We start from the raw sequence: 12,601 nt of genomic DNA on the forward strand, positions 1-12,601 counted from the left end.
CCTCTGTTACGACGTGCAATGAGTTTGGAAATGGAAACGCATAGAGAACAATATGCACGCTTATATTTATCAACAGATTCGATGGAGGAAGCTATATTCAGAGTTGGTGCCCACAATAAAGGACCTGCTCCGTACGATCACTGGTTGGAAGCGACAACACTGTATTCTGCAGCAACATTTTTAAACATAGCAATTGCGTATTATGGCTCTGCGGATGGTCATCCAATGTACAATTGTTTAGTGCTTCCTTTAAGAAGAACAGGGGGAATGCATGGCGTGAATAAACTTATACATATTCTTTGGGTAAACGGGAATCATTATGTTCAGCTTTTAATGAACGATGATTCATCTCCACTGCCGCCAGTCCAACAAAATTGGAGAGCAGCTAACAATTCATGTGCAGATTTAGAAAGACAATATCATAATAGGATATCACTTTGGAGTAGAATGTGCAACATACAACGACAACAGCATAATAACACCGCCGGAGACGCGGTGAATTTAGATTCTCCATAGTGTTTATATATAATTCAATTGTTCGGCGGGGACCACATCTCTGCCCTTGTCTTGTTCGGCATGTCAGCTTGACGCGGATGGGGGCGGAAGGCTGGGAAGTACTCGTAAATCCATGTCTGCAACAGTGTCAGGCAACCAGCAATAGTCTTGCACCCAGTCCTTGTCGCCATACCCAGTTGGCGATACATGTGAGCAAGCGTCACTGCACCCCAAGCAATATCAGCCTCATCAGCGGTAACAGTAACAACAGGGTGAGGACGCATCCCGACTCTAGTCTTATCCACGAGCAACGTGGAACCTACTATAGCCATGTAGTAGGCGGTACGTTGAGTATCCATAGACTGAGAACGGTGGCATAGCTGCAACAGTGCACCAACATTAATGCTGCCGCTTGTGAAGTGCCCCTTCGCACGCAGCTCCGACAATGGCATACCAAAAAGGCCGGCCAGGCCAAGCTGCCATTCATTATCAGACGGTTGCACGGGAAGTGAACCGTCAATGCCAATTCCCAAGATGCGTTGCACGTCGTGCAACATTATGGTCATCTCCCCCCACGGCATGTGGAAGGTGTTGGTGTCAGGCTGCCACCTTTCCACAAATGCCGTAATGAGAGCACTGTTGATGTGCTGGTGCATTATATACGGCAGCCGACCAAGGGGAGTACCAGGTAACACTCTGTACAATTCATCAGACATGTCCTGAAGTCTAATGATTGAATCCAACATTTTCTTCCGAGCACGACATTCCAAAATCGGAGGGGTGCGCTCCGATCCCTCAAGCCTTTGCTACGTGCCCACCGTAGCTGGGTATTAAAGTAGTATCAACAGGGCCCCCGGGCTGGGCTGATGTGATTAACCAGTCCGTGTCCGCGGACTGCGATCGCCTCCTCCCCCGTGGAGCCGCATCCTCAGCCTGGCTTACTCCTGCCTGATCAGAAGTGCCACTCGAGCCCTGCCCTCTACTCTTGAACTTAACAGCATGGCCTCTTACGATCGTCCAATCAACAGGATGACATGCAGACTCATCCTGACCAAGAGACTCTTCCCGACTAAGAGACTCGTCGTAATCAGTATCATCGTCACCTGAGCCGACCGTATGACTATGTAGGCTACTTTGGCGCTCAAAGCGACTACGCACTTGCTCTAGGGTACTTGAACGTTGGGCCTGACTATGTATGGCCGCTTGTTCTTGCCTTGCTCGCCTTGCAGATCCCGTAACCCCCCTCTCATGGGGATCACCTCTCAGTAAAGTAGGCCTAGATCTATTGCCGCTTAATAAACCTCTAAAAAACCCTTTTCCTTTACCTTGATTTCCAGCCATTTACTAGAATTTTCATAATTTAAATTAAGACAACATTTTAAATTACTTAAAATCAAATAAATTAAAAACAAGCAACACGTAAAATATTTCACATTTACAAATAATTAAACAATTATTATATTCATAAATATTTAAACAACTCAAATTTAATAAATTAATTACACTAAACAAATTCATTACAATAAAAAAAAAATAAAAAAAAAATTAAAACCGGTCGCACGAACCGGTCGCACAAAATGTGCGACTGTACAGTCGCACATTTTGTGCGACCGGTTCGTGCAACCGGTTCGTGCGACCGGTTTTAATTTTTTTTTTTTTCTTTTTCGAATACGTAAATCAATAACTACTTCTTACAACAACATTATCATAATACATATTATTACAACATTTACTAAATAACATTAACTAACAACAAACTCTTTCAAAAATTTTAAAAAAAAAAAAAAAAAAAAAAAAAATTTGGTTTTGGCCCAGTCGCACAAAACGTGCGACTGTACAGTCGCACGTTTTGTGCGACTGGGCCGAATCCAAAATTTTTTTTTTTTTTTTTTGCTTCGATTGATTTAAAAAAAACTTACCTCGAATTTTTGTTGACGATTTCGATTCCAAAGTTTTAGCTCCGCTTAATTTTATGTGAAGAATTTGATTTTATGGAAGTGATGAAAGTGTTATTGAGTGGATTTGAAGTGTTTTTATATAAGTTATAAGCTTAGTGGCATTTTCGTAATTTTTTAAATTTCAGGGGTAAAGTCGTAATTTCATTCAAGGGGGGGTGGCGATAAAATGAAATTGGTGGCGACAAATAAGAAATGGGTTTTTTTATGATGTTGTTAGGACTTAGGAGTAATTTCCAATGCTTCTACCATGCATGTGAGCAAGTGTCATTCAAAAAAAGTAATATCAATAAATTATCATAAATGATAATTTAAATATCAATAAAGTAAATAAAATAAAAAAATAAATTAAAATTTTAAAAGCCTCACTCTATTAAATTCTTTACATAAAAATTATTTGCCAATATTATAAATTAATGTGCTATTACTGAAATAATTGATTGCCCCAAATTTAATTTTTTTAGATTTTAAAATATTATGTTTGAAAATGAATATTATTTTCTCAAAACAACCTTATAATGAAAATGAAAATGATAATATATTGTATTTTATATTAAAGTAAAAAGTGAGATTCTATAATGTTTTTAGTATAAAATTATAATCTTACAACATACAAATGTATTGTCATGTCATACTATAACATCCAATAATTATGCTGCATTTGACAGATGATTGTTAGATTGACATTTGTCATTTAGTAGCAACAATATAATATTGTATGTTTGTATGATTCATTCATCACCCTTGATTTGTGATTTATTTTTAATCTATAAGTTAAAATATAGCCAAGTGAGATTGTTTGATTCGTCTTAATGCAAAAATCCTTAATATTAAATTTTTATAATTTTTTATTATACATATTAGAGATTTTAGCGATTAAAATAGTGTATTAGACTGCATAAAAAGTCGAACGTTACATGTATTTTAGAACGGACGAATACTACATAATTAAAATTTTAAATAATGCAAATTTGATTTAAAAATTCATAAAATTATTATTATTTAATTTATTGTTATTAAATAGCTACAAAATACGAAGTATATTTTTGTTATAATTTTCAAAATTAGTTTTTCATATTATACTAAATCAAAGAGTTTTTAAATTTTTTTTTGAAGATGGAGTTTTTTAATTTGTACTTAGTGGAATATTAACTCAAATTGTGAAAATAGGCAAAAAAAATTAATTGATTATAAGTTTATAACTAAAAAAATATTGATATAAACTCAAAAATTTAATAAACTTTTTAAAAATTGGTTGAGTTTATGAGGTTCAATCGAATTGACTTTGGTTAAATAATAATTAAAGATATTTTAAGTCAATAAGCAATAGGTGTGAGTAATTAAATTTTTCTTCAAAATTTAAAAATTTAAAATAAAAAGTAAACTTATGTGAAATACTCCCTCCGATCTTTTAATTTAGTCCCATTTTCTTATTTGGCAAAACCTTTGAATTAGTCCCATTTCTATTTTTGGTAATCCTTTTTTACTTAAATACCCTTAGTTCACACACGTAATTACGAATTTACCCCCGTAAACCCTTAAATACCCTTATTTAAAAATACCCAACTACCACCTTTTACATGGACCCCACACAATCCTTAATATGCGTGCCCAAGAAAATGGGACTAAATTAAAGGACCGGAGGGAGTACATTTTATGACTTTTCCTCACAAGAATACATCTTTTAGCTTAGTGGTAAACCACATGTTATTTCATAGCATGAGCTAGAGGTTCAAACCCCTTAATTAAGGGGAATGACTACAAATATTATTCCTATTTATATGCAAATTAGGAGTTTGATAAAATATCCTAACTAAAATAGAAATGAGATATTCCCTAACTGAAATGGAAGATTTGATATTCTATAATATTATATCTTAACTAAAATAGAAGATATGATATAAGATAATATCTAACTAAAATTGAAAATATTATTATTATTTTTTTAATATTACATTATTCACTAATAAAGATTCATAAGAAATCTAAATCAGAGATAAAAATTAGCAAGTACATAAAAACTTAACCTAATATAATTCAAAATTAACAAAACTGCGATTGTTATATATGAAATCTGATAATTCTGAATATCCTCTTCTACGTCGTTGTTTGAACAATCTTCTACGAGGGGGTCTTTCGATCTGTTGTAGTTTTGAGTTACAATTGAATTTGATGTAGTTGATGGTTATTGCAATTTTGGTGTCTGCTGCATTATCACATTAATCTCTACCAACAAATCAATTAGAGACCAAAATTCATAACCCCAAACTCTCTCGGGGAGAGAGATCAAAACCCAATATATGGGTAGAATCAACATAATAAATTGGTAGAACAGCTCTCCTGTAGGAAGAGAAGAAATATTTATTCTAATCATATTGAAAGAGCTTAAAACGGAAAAATTAAAGGCTTACCAACTACCAAAACGTTGACGATAGCTCCAAACCAACTATAGAGATTAAGATTTTTTTAAAGAAAATAGAAAATATTATATTCCTAAGGAAATATGCTAATTAGAAATTTTTTTCATATCATCATCATCATACCCAGTAAAAAATAATTTAAAATTTTTATAAGACTGAAAAAAAATCCTATTTACACCGAGAAAAAAAATAACATAAATTTAATTGACATAATACGTAGCATTAACACATTTTGTTGGATCTACCATTTTTCTATGAACTCGTAATTTAGCCAAAACCAATCGAGTATCAGTGGTTACTAGCTTAAAAAATTTGTCTCACAATCCTTAAAACACTCGATTCAAAAAAAATGAAAAAGTGCGCCAAATCTGATCATATTTCATCCCTTTAATTTTTTTTTTGCCTTCAAATTTTGTAAATTTTTATTTTTATTTCATCATGTTATTTATTTCTCGACACGTACTACATTTGTAGTTATTTTTTGTACTTTAATTTAATATATCCTTGTTTAAACTTTAAACCTTAAAAGTCGTTACCTATTAATTAATTTTTCTCAATTGAAGAAAAAAGCGAGTTACCGGCCACAACAATGTCCATGATATATTATTTTCTTTTTTATGTTAAAACAATTACCCCAATTTAGAGTTTTGAATGCTAATTCAAATTTCATTTTTCCTAGATATGATAATTAATTAAATATTGTTGAATTTTGTATTTATTGTTTTTTTGATAGATGTGTCATTGAAGTTAACTTCAATTTTAAATATTTGATTTTTGTTCATTTCTTGTCTAGTTTGTTGGGAAAATTTTATGATCCTTGTAGTTTATTTATTAGAGCTAACATTGTTAAAGAGAAATATCAAAATAAGGTTACACAGATTTAATATGACAAAGTTTTGGATCACCATGTGAAATAAAAATAAGAGATATTTTACATGATAGGTATATGGAATTTTGTAAAAGGCTAGTGGTAGCAAATTTTTTTAAAAAATTTAGCATTGTACTTTTGGAATTTAAGCTGCTGTAATATTAATGCCCAAAATACGTTTTATTATACGTTAAGTTGTGAAATTTCATTTGCCCTTATCTTTTTTCACTAAAATACAGTAACCTTCTTTCCTTAAAATTCCACAAATTAACATTGTACTTTTAGAATTTAATTTTTCGTAACATTAATGCCCAAAAAATGTTAGATTATATGTTAAGTTGTGAAATTCCAAAAGCACAATGCTGTTTTGTGGAACTTTTTTTTAAGATTTGCTATCACTAACCTTTTGCAAAAGTTCGTACTTACCATATAGAATATCCCTAAAGATAAAGTCTCTCAACCACTTGAAAAAAATCGAAAACCTAGGGTCACGACATGGAATGATAAAATTTGATGTTACAATTATTTTGTGATTAAGAATATAATTTTAAAATATTAAGAGGCGGAGAGTTTAAATATTGGTCCTATAAATTTTTTTTTAAATTTGGATAATAACTTTGACCCTCTCTAACTAAAATGAAGATGACACAAATTCATTGAATATAGTGACTAATCCGTTACACATTATGATTAAAATCAATAGCGAATCTTGCAATATCCGTATTGATATTAATCATAATGTGTAAGAGCATACTCACTCCATTTTAATAAACTTGTCACGTTTTTATTTTAATTCCTTTTAATATTAGTTGTTTTTATTTTTAGGGTAATGATATTTATAGCTTTTAGGACTATACATAAAAATTAACAAATTCTCTTTATTATTAATAATTTTAAACTTTCAAGAGAATCCAAATTAAAAATTGAGAAACAATAAATATTTTAAATAATCATTTCAACTTTCCAAGAAAAAATAAATGTTAAAATAATTAAATATAATTAAATGTTTATGTTTTCAAAATAAAAATAATATTAAATTACATAAATTAAATACAAGGTTCTTTCTTATAAATACAGCCCTTATAACTTATAACTGTATATATTATTTTTCTATTTTTATTTATTGATATAATCCTACGTCTTTAACACGTTTAGTCTTTATATTATCTCTTTTATTCCTAAACACTCCATAACTTAAACACTCTATACACAACTTTTTAATCAGCGAGTGATTTACAAACAGAACAAAGTAGTTGGTACAAAAGGAATAAGTGGTAAAAGATGTCTAATTGTGTACCGTAGTTTTTGGTGCAGAGTCCATACTCCAAAGTGGAAGACGACCAGTCTACTAAGCTATTAAATGATTAAATCAGCTAGCTAAACAGTCCAAGTGGTAGCATAAGCGCTTATATTTTTTGGTCAAGTCAATATTACACATTTACTGCTCAATCAATTCATCTCTATCTTGTGTATTTTTTTAAATAATATCTTATTCATTAATAGAGAGTCATATAATATTTATATCAGAGATAAAAATTAGTAAATACATAACAACTGTAATTAAAGATAAATTAAAATTAAAAAAACAATGATTCGTATATGAGATCTCACAATTCTGAATATCCTCTTTCACATCGCTGTTTGACACAACCTTCTACGAGGGAATCTTTCGATCTCTTGTAGTCTTGACATAGAATTGAATTTGATGTAGTTGATGGTAATTGCAATTTTGGTGTCTACTACATTATTGAATTAATCTCTACCAACAAATCAATTACAAACCAAACTTCATAACTCCAAACTCTCACGAAGAGAGAGATCAAAACTCAATATATGAGTAGTATCAACCCAATGAATGGGTAGAATAACTCTTTATATTGTGGATTGGGTCTTGGCAAATACCATATTCAACGAGTCTTGTATACGACCGTTTTACTGTAAAATAAAGTACAATTAGTTTATTTTTCAAATTGATTACTACTTTGAGTTGTAAGTGATTACTTTAATGTTACATGTATTTCTAATATCAAAGCCGTCTTGAAAATTTTGGAGGCAATGTGCAAAATTTTTATTTTGCGCCTTATTTATAGTAAATATATTTATTTTATTAATAAACTTAACATATTTCTTTTTTGACTAATTTTTCATAAATGGGAGAAAGAAGGGGCCATATGAAGTCGATCACCTCGCACATCCTCAAAGACCCCTCTGCCTAATACTTTAAATCATAAAACTTATCAATTTAAAACTACATTTTAAGGTTATCATTGGCTACTATAAGATTACTAGTTATCACTTTAAAGTTATAAATAATCACGATTAAGATTATAAGAAAATAACTTTTATTACAATTAGTGATCAATTTAATGTTATAATTTATCACTTAGAGTGTAATTAATCGCTTTAAATTTATAAGTGTACATCAAATTAGTCTAATAGAAATATTCTTACCATAAAACTGTCTAATTCGAGAATTTGTACTCTATATGTCCTTCTCATTTTGCACTATTTTTCATTGTAATTTGTTCAACTGATTTTATACTCTTTATTTTTTTGGCAATGATCATAACTTCATTTTTTAAATGTTATTTACAAACTTACATTTTCTTTTCATATTAAACAACTCATTTCTATTCCTCGCTTACTTTTTCTTATCTTGATTTTGCACTCTTTGGCTCAATTTTTCTTTCTATTAACTTTCACCTAATTTTTAATAAGTGAAAATGAGAAAAACAAAAAATTCTCCCTTCAATTCAGAAATAATATTTTATTTTTTTGGGTAAGTTCACCTTAAATATCCCATTGCCATTTAAAGTGTCTTTTCTGTTACCAATTCACCTTTTTAAAAAATTCCATTTTAATTCAAAAAGCATGTTTTTTTTACCAATTTACCCTTAAAATTATATACTTATCATCTACTATTTGAGTGATTTGCCTAATTGGAGTTGAAAAATAATATAATTTCAACTCTGGTGTTCTTTAAAACTTAACTACCAAAATGGTGTTCATATAAAAAAATAGTTTTAATAAGCTATATTTTTTTGATTTGGTAATTCCAAACCTACAAGAGAATAAAATTGTTTTGTCAAGCAAATATATGCATTAAACAAATTAAAAAAATTTCACAAGTCTTACAGAAAGAGTAAAATATCCTAAAAAAATTCTGTAATGTAAAGAACAAATAAAATTCTCAATTAGATTTCTTCTTGTTTCAAATACGCAAATCCCTAAATTTATAATGACAACCATTATATTTAAACGAAGAACGATAAAAAATAGAAATGAAAATTTGAAAATTACCTCCATTGAACAATGAAAAAAAATCACAATTAGAATAGTGTAATGCTGTGATTGGTAGCGGTTGTGGTGGGAAGTCGGCGGTTGGCATGGATAGTGGCTGTCGTTGGTCTCTTCAAGTCCCCCTCATCAGTTTTACAGATTTTTAGTTTAAGGATTTTAAAAAATTAATAGGCTTGCTATTGAAATTGGAATAAATTTAGTTTTGGTTTAGTTTTGTTTGGGAGAGAATTAATAGGTTTGGAACTTCCCAAACCACAATCAAATAAATGTAGTTAATTTTTTTTAACGAAGACTAGTTTGGGAAATAAATATTGGTAAGCACCAATCTGACAATTTTTTTATTTTTCAACACTATTTAGGTAAATCATTTCTACTATTTAGACTAACCCTTATCCTGTCTAAATATTACATCAAATCAATACTTCCTCCCTTTCATATTAGTTGTAATATTGGTAATAATAACACTATTTATTTATCACTTTTATTTGTGATTAGTTTTTAATCTATAGATTAAAATATAGTCAAGTGAGATCTTGTTTGATTCGTCTCATTGCAAAGATTATTATATTAAATTTTTATAATTTTTTATCATACATAATTAGAAATATTAAGAATTAAATTAGTGTATTAAATTGCGTGAAAAAAAAATTAATGCTAAGTAAATTGCAACGGAACATGTAAGGGGATATTTGGTATGAACTTTTTGATACCAAATAAGAGATTTAATTACCGTTATTCCATATTTTTTGTTTGGTATGATATTAGGTTAATTCAATCCCTTTTTTGAGGGTAATGGATACCCTTATTTTGTTACCACTCATTTATGTCAAGTAAAAAATTCCCCTTGTATAATCAAGTAAGTATTTTTCTTACATTTTCATACCAAACAACATATAACTACGACCCATACACTTACCCTTACTCCTTTTTAACATTTCCCTTTCCATTACATTTTATGTTCTCGTACCAAACACCTTAGGAGTGAATTGAAATTATTATATATAATCCTGCCGAGACTTGAACTTCAATTTCCAATACACTTCCTTCTGTAAGCTAACAAAAAACAAGGGTGATGCTATTTTTCGCCACCCCTTTTCATTTTATCGCCACCCCCCCTGTAAAATAACATTTTTACCCCTGTATTTAAAAAAATTACAAAATTGCCACTATACTTAAAAATTAATTAATAAATGTAAATCACGCTTAATAACACTAATAAGAATTTAACGCGTAAGATTTGTCTATATATATGGAATTCTGAGATGCGTATGAAATACGAATTCAAACACGGTACTATCTCTCTAAAAACTGGTATTATCTCTCTAAAAAGTGTTAAAGAAGTGGTAAGTTGGTAACCCGTAATTGGTTAAATATGGCTAACGAAAGCGACTATGAGTCGGATGCGGTACGTAAAGTTGTCGTTGGAAAATTAAAAAAAAAAAAAAAAAAGGCGCACAAATCTGGGCGCCTGAACCATGGTTCAGGCGCAAAAAACTGGGCGCCTGAACCATGGTTCAGGCGCATAGATCTGTGCGCCTGTGAATTTTTTTTTTTTTTCCGTATTAATTATTTTTAAATTATTATTATTATTATTGTTAGTACTATTTTTTATTTTCCGTATTAATTTTTTTTTATTTTCCGTATAAATTTTTATTGTTGATAAATTTAAATTTTTAAGATTTTTTTATTTACGTAATGTTTTTAATTTGTTGTTGTTGTTGTCATTATTATTATTATTATTATTGTAGTCATTAATGTACTTAATTTATATTATTTATATTTCAAATTTGCAGGAGTTTGAAAACTTTGGAGACAACGTAGACTACTCCGGTAGCTTTGTTACGGATAGGGAATTTATCTCCTTAGATGAGTTACATAGTTGGGCCGATGCGATAGCAATAACAATCGGTTTTCAATTTACACGTGCTTCTTATAAAAAGAAAGAAGGACGTTCTAGAGTTAGTGTCTATTTAAGATGTCACCGCTATGGTAATATTAGGGGTGATGTACATAATCTAGATAATACTGCCCGACCTGGTTCTAAAAGTAGAAGTTGCGGGTGTAAATTTATGATTGTAGGAAGTAGTCGTAAACCACCAGAAAGACCTTAGACGGTAAGGGTGTGTCCTGGTGAAAAGGGAAAACATAACCACCCGTTCTTGGTGTACAGAGATGGTCATGTAAGGGCAAATAGGATTAATGTAGACATTCGGGAGCACATACGACAGCTTAGTGCAACCGGAATGCAACCGGCCTTTATTATGAATTCTATTAGAGATAATTTTCCTGGTTTTTATGCTAGTATGAATCAGATATATAATATTAGACAATCAATAAGGAGAGAAGAGATGGAGGGTAGGACTCCCCTTCAACACTGTCTTCATATGGCCACAGAACTTAATTATGTGGTATGGACAGACTTGGATAACGAAGGGCAATTGAGCAGACTATTAATTGCAAATCCTACCTCTATCCAAATGATACGTACGTGGCCGTATGTTGTGCTGATAGATACAACGTACAAAACGAACAAACAAAAGTGGCCACTATGTGAAGTGATCGGAATGACGCCAACCAATCACAATTTCTTGGTTGCGTTTTGTTTGATGCGAGATGAGGCGGCTGTGTCGTATTCGTGGGTGCTGCAGGGATTGAGAGATATTTTTGGCACTGCTCAGACTCCTAGCGTCATTGTAACTGATCGAGACGAAGGTTTATCTGCAGCTATTCGTGACGTCTTCCCAGGTAAAAAGGCTTTGCTGATTCATTATTGTGGTTATATCTAATGATAATGTCTTAATTACGTTCAATGTTTTGTTTAATGTAGATGTGCGGCATTTGTTATGCATCTGGCATATTGGCAACGACGTTGAGAACATGGTGGACAAGTTGTGTGGCGGCAAGAAAAATCAACAAGGGCAGGTATTCAGGTTAAGTAGATGGAACCCCTTGGTTGAAAGTTCTACGATCGAGGAATATGAAGATAAATGGCAAGAGATCATCAGTACGTGGTCGGTTAGGAACAAAAAGGTCGTTCGGTATTTGACTGGAACATGGATTCCACTGAGAGAGAAATTTGTCCGTGCGTGGACGAATGATTGTTTACACTTGGGTAACCGGACTACCAGCAGAGTCGAAAGCCAACACTCGTCTTTTAAGTATTACCTTGGTAGCGGTAATAGCTCATTCGATACCCTTTTCAAAAGGGCGCACACACAGATTACAAATCAGCAAGCTACAATCCGACAAGCGCTACAGGATTCCATGTCTTCTGTACAAAGATCGATGCGACAGCATTACTTTAGACCTCTATATCGCCACGTATCTCTCTATGCCTTGGAGCAGCTCCAGCTTGAGTATAACCGCATGTTAGAACTCGGTGATTTTGTGTTTAATAAATGTGGTTGTGTACTTCAACAAACCCATGGATTGCCGTGTGCATGTTATTTACATATGTCCATCGGATCACATGGTGCTTTGTATTTGGATGACATTCATGAATTCTGGAGTACTTTGAGGTACACCGAGGTAGGAGACGAAACCGATGAAGGAGTACGATACCC

This window comes from Amaranthus tricolor, chromosome 8, assembly GCF_026212465.1.
Source record: "Amaranthus tricolor cultivar Red isolate AtriRed21 chromosome 8, ASM2621246v1, whole genome shotgun sequence".
NCBI lineage: Eukaryota > Viridiplantae > Streptophyta > Magnoliopsida > Caryophyllales > Amaranthaceae > Amaranthus > Amaranthus tricolor.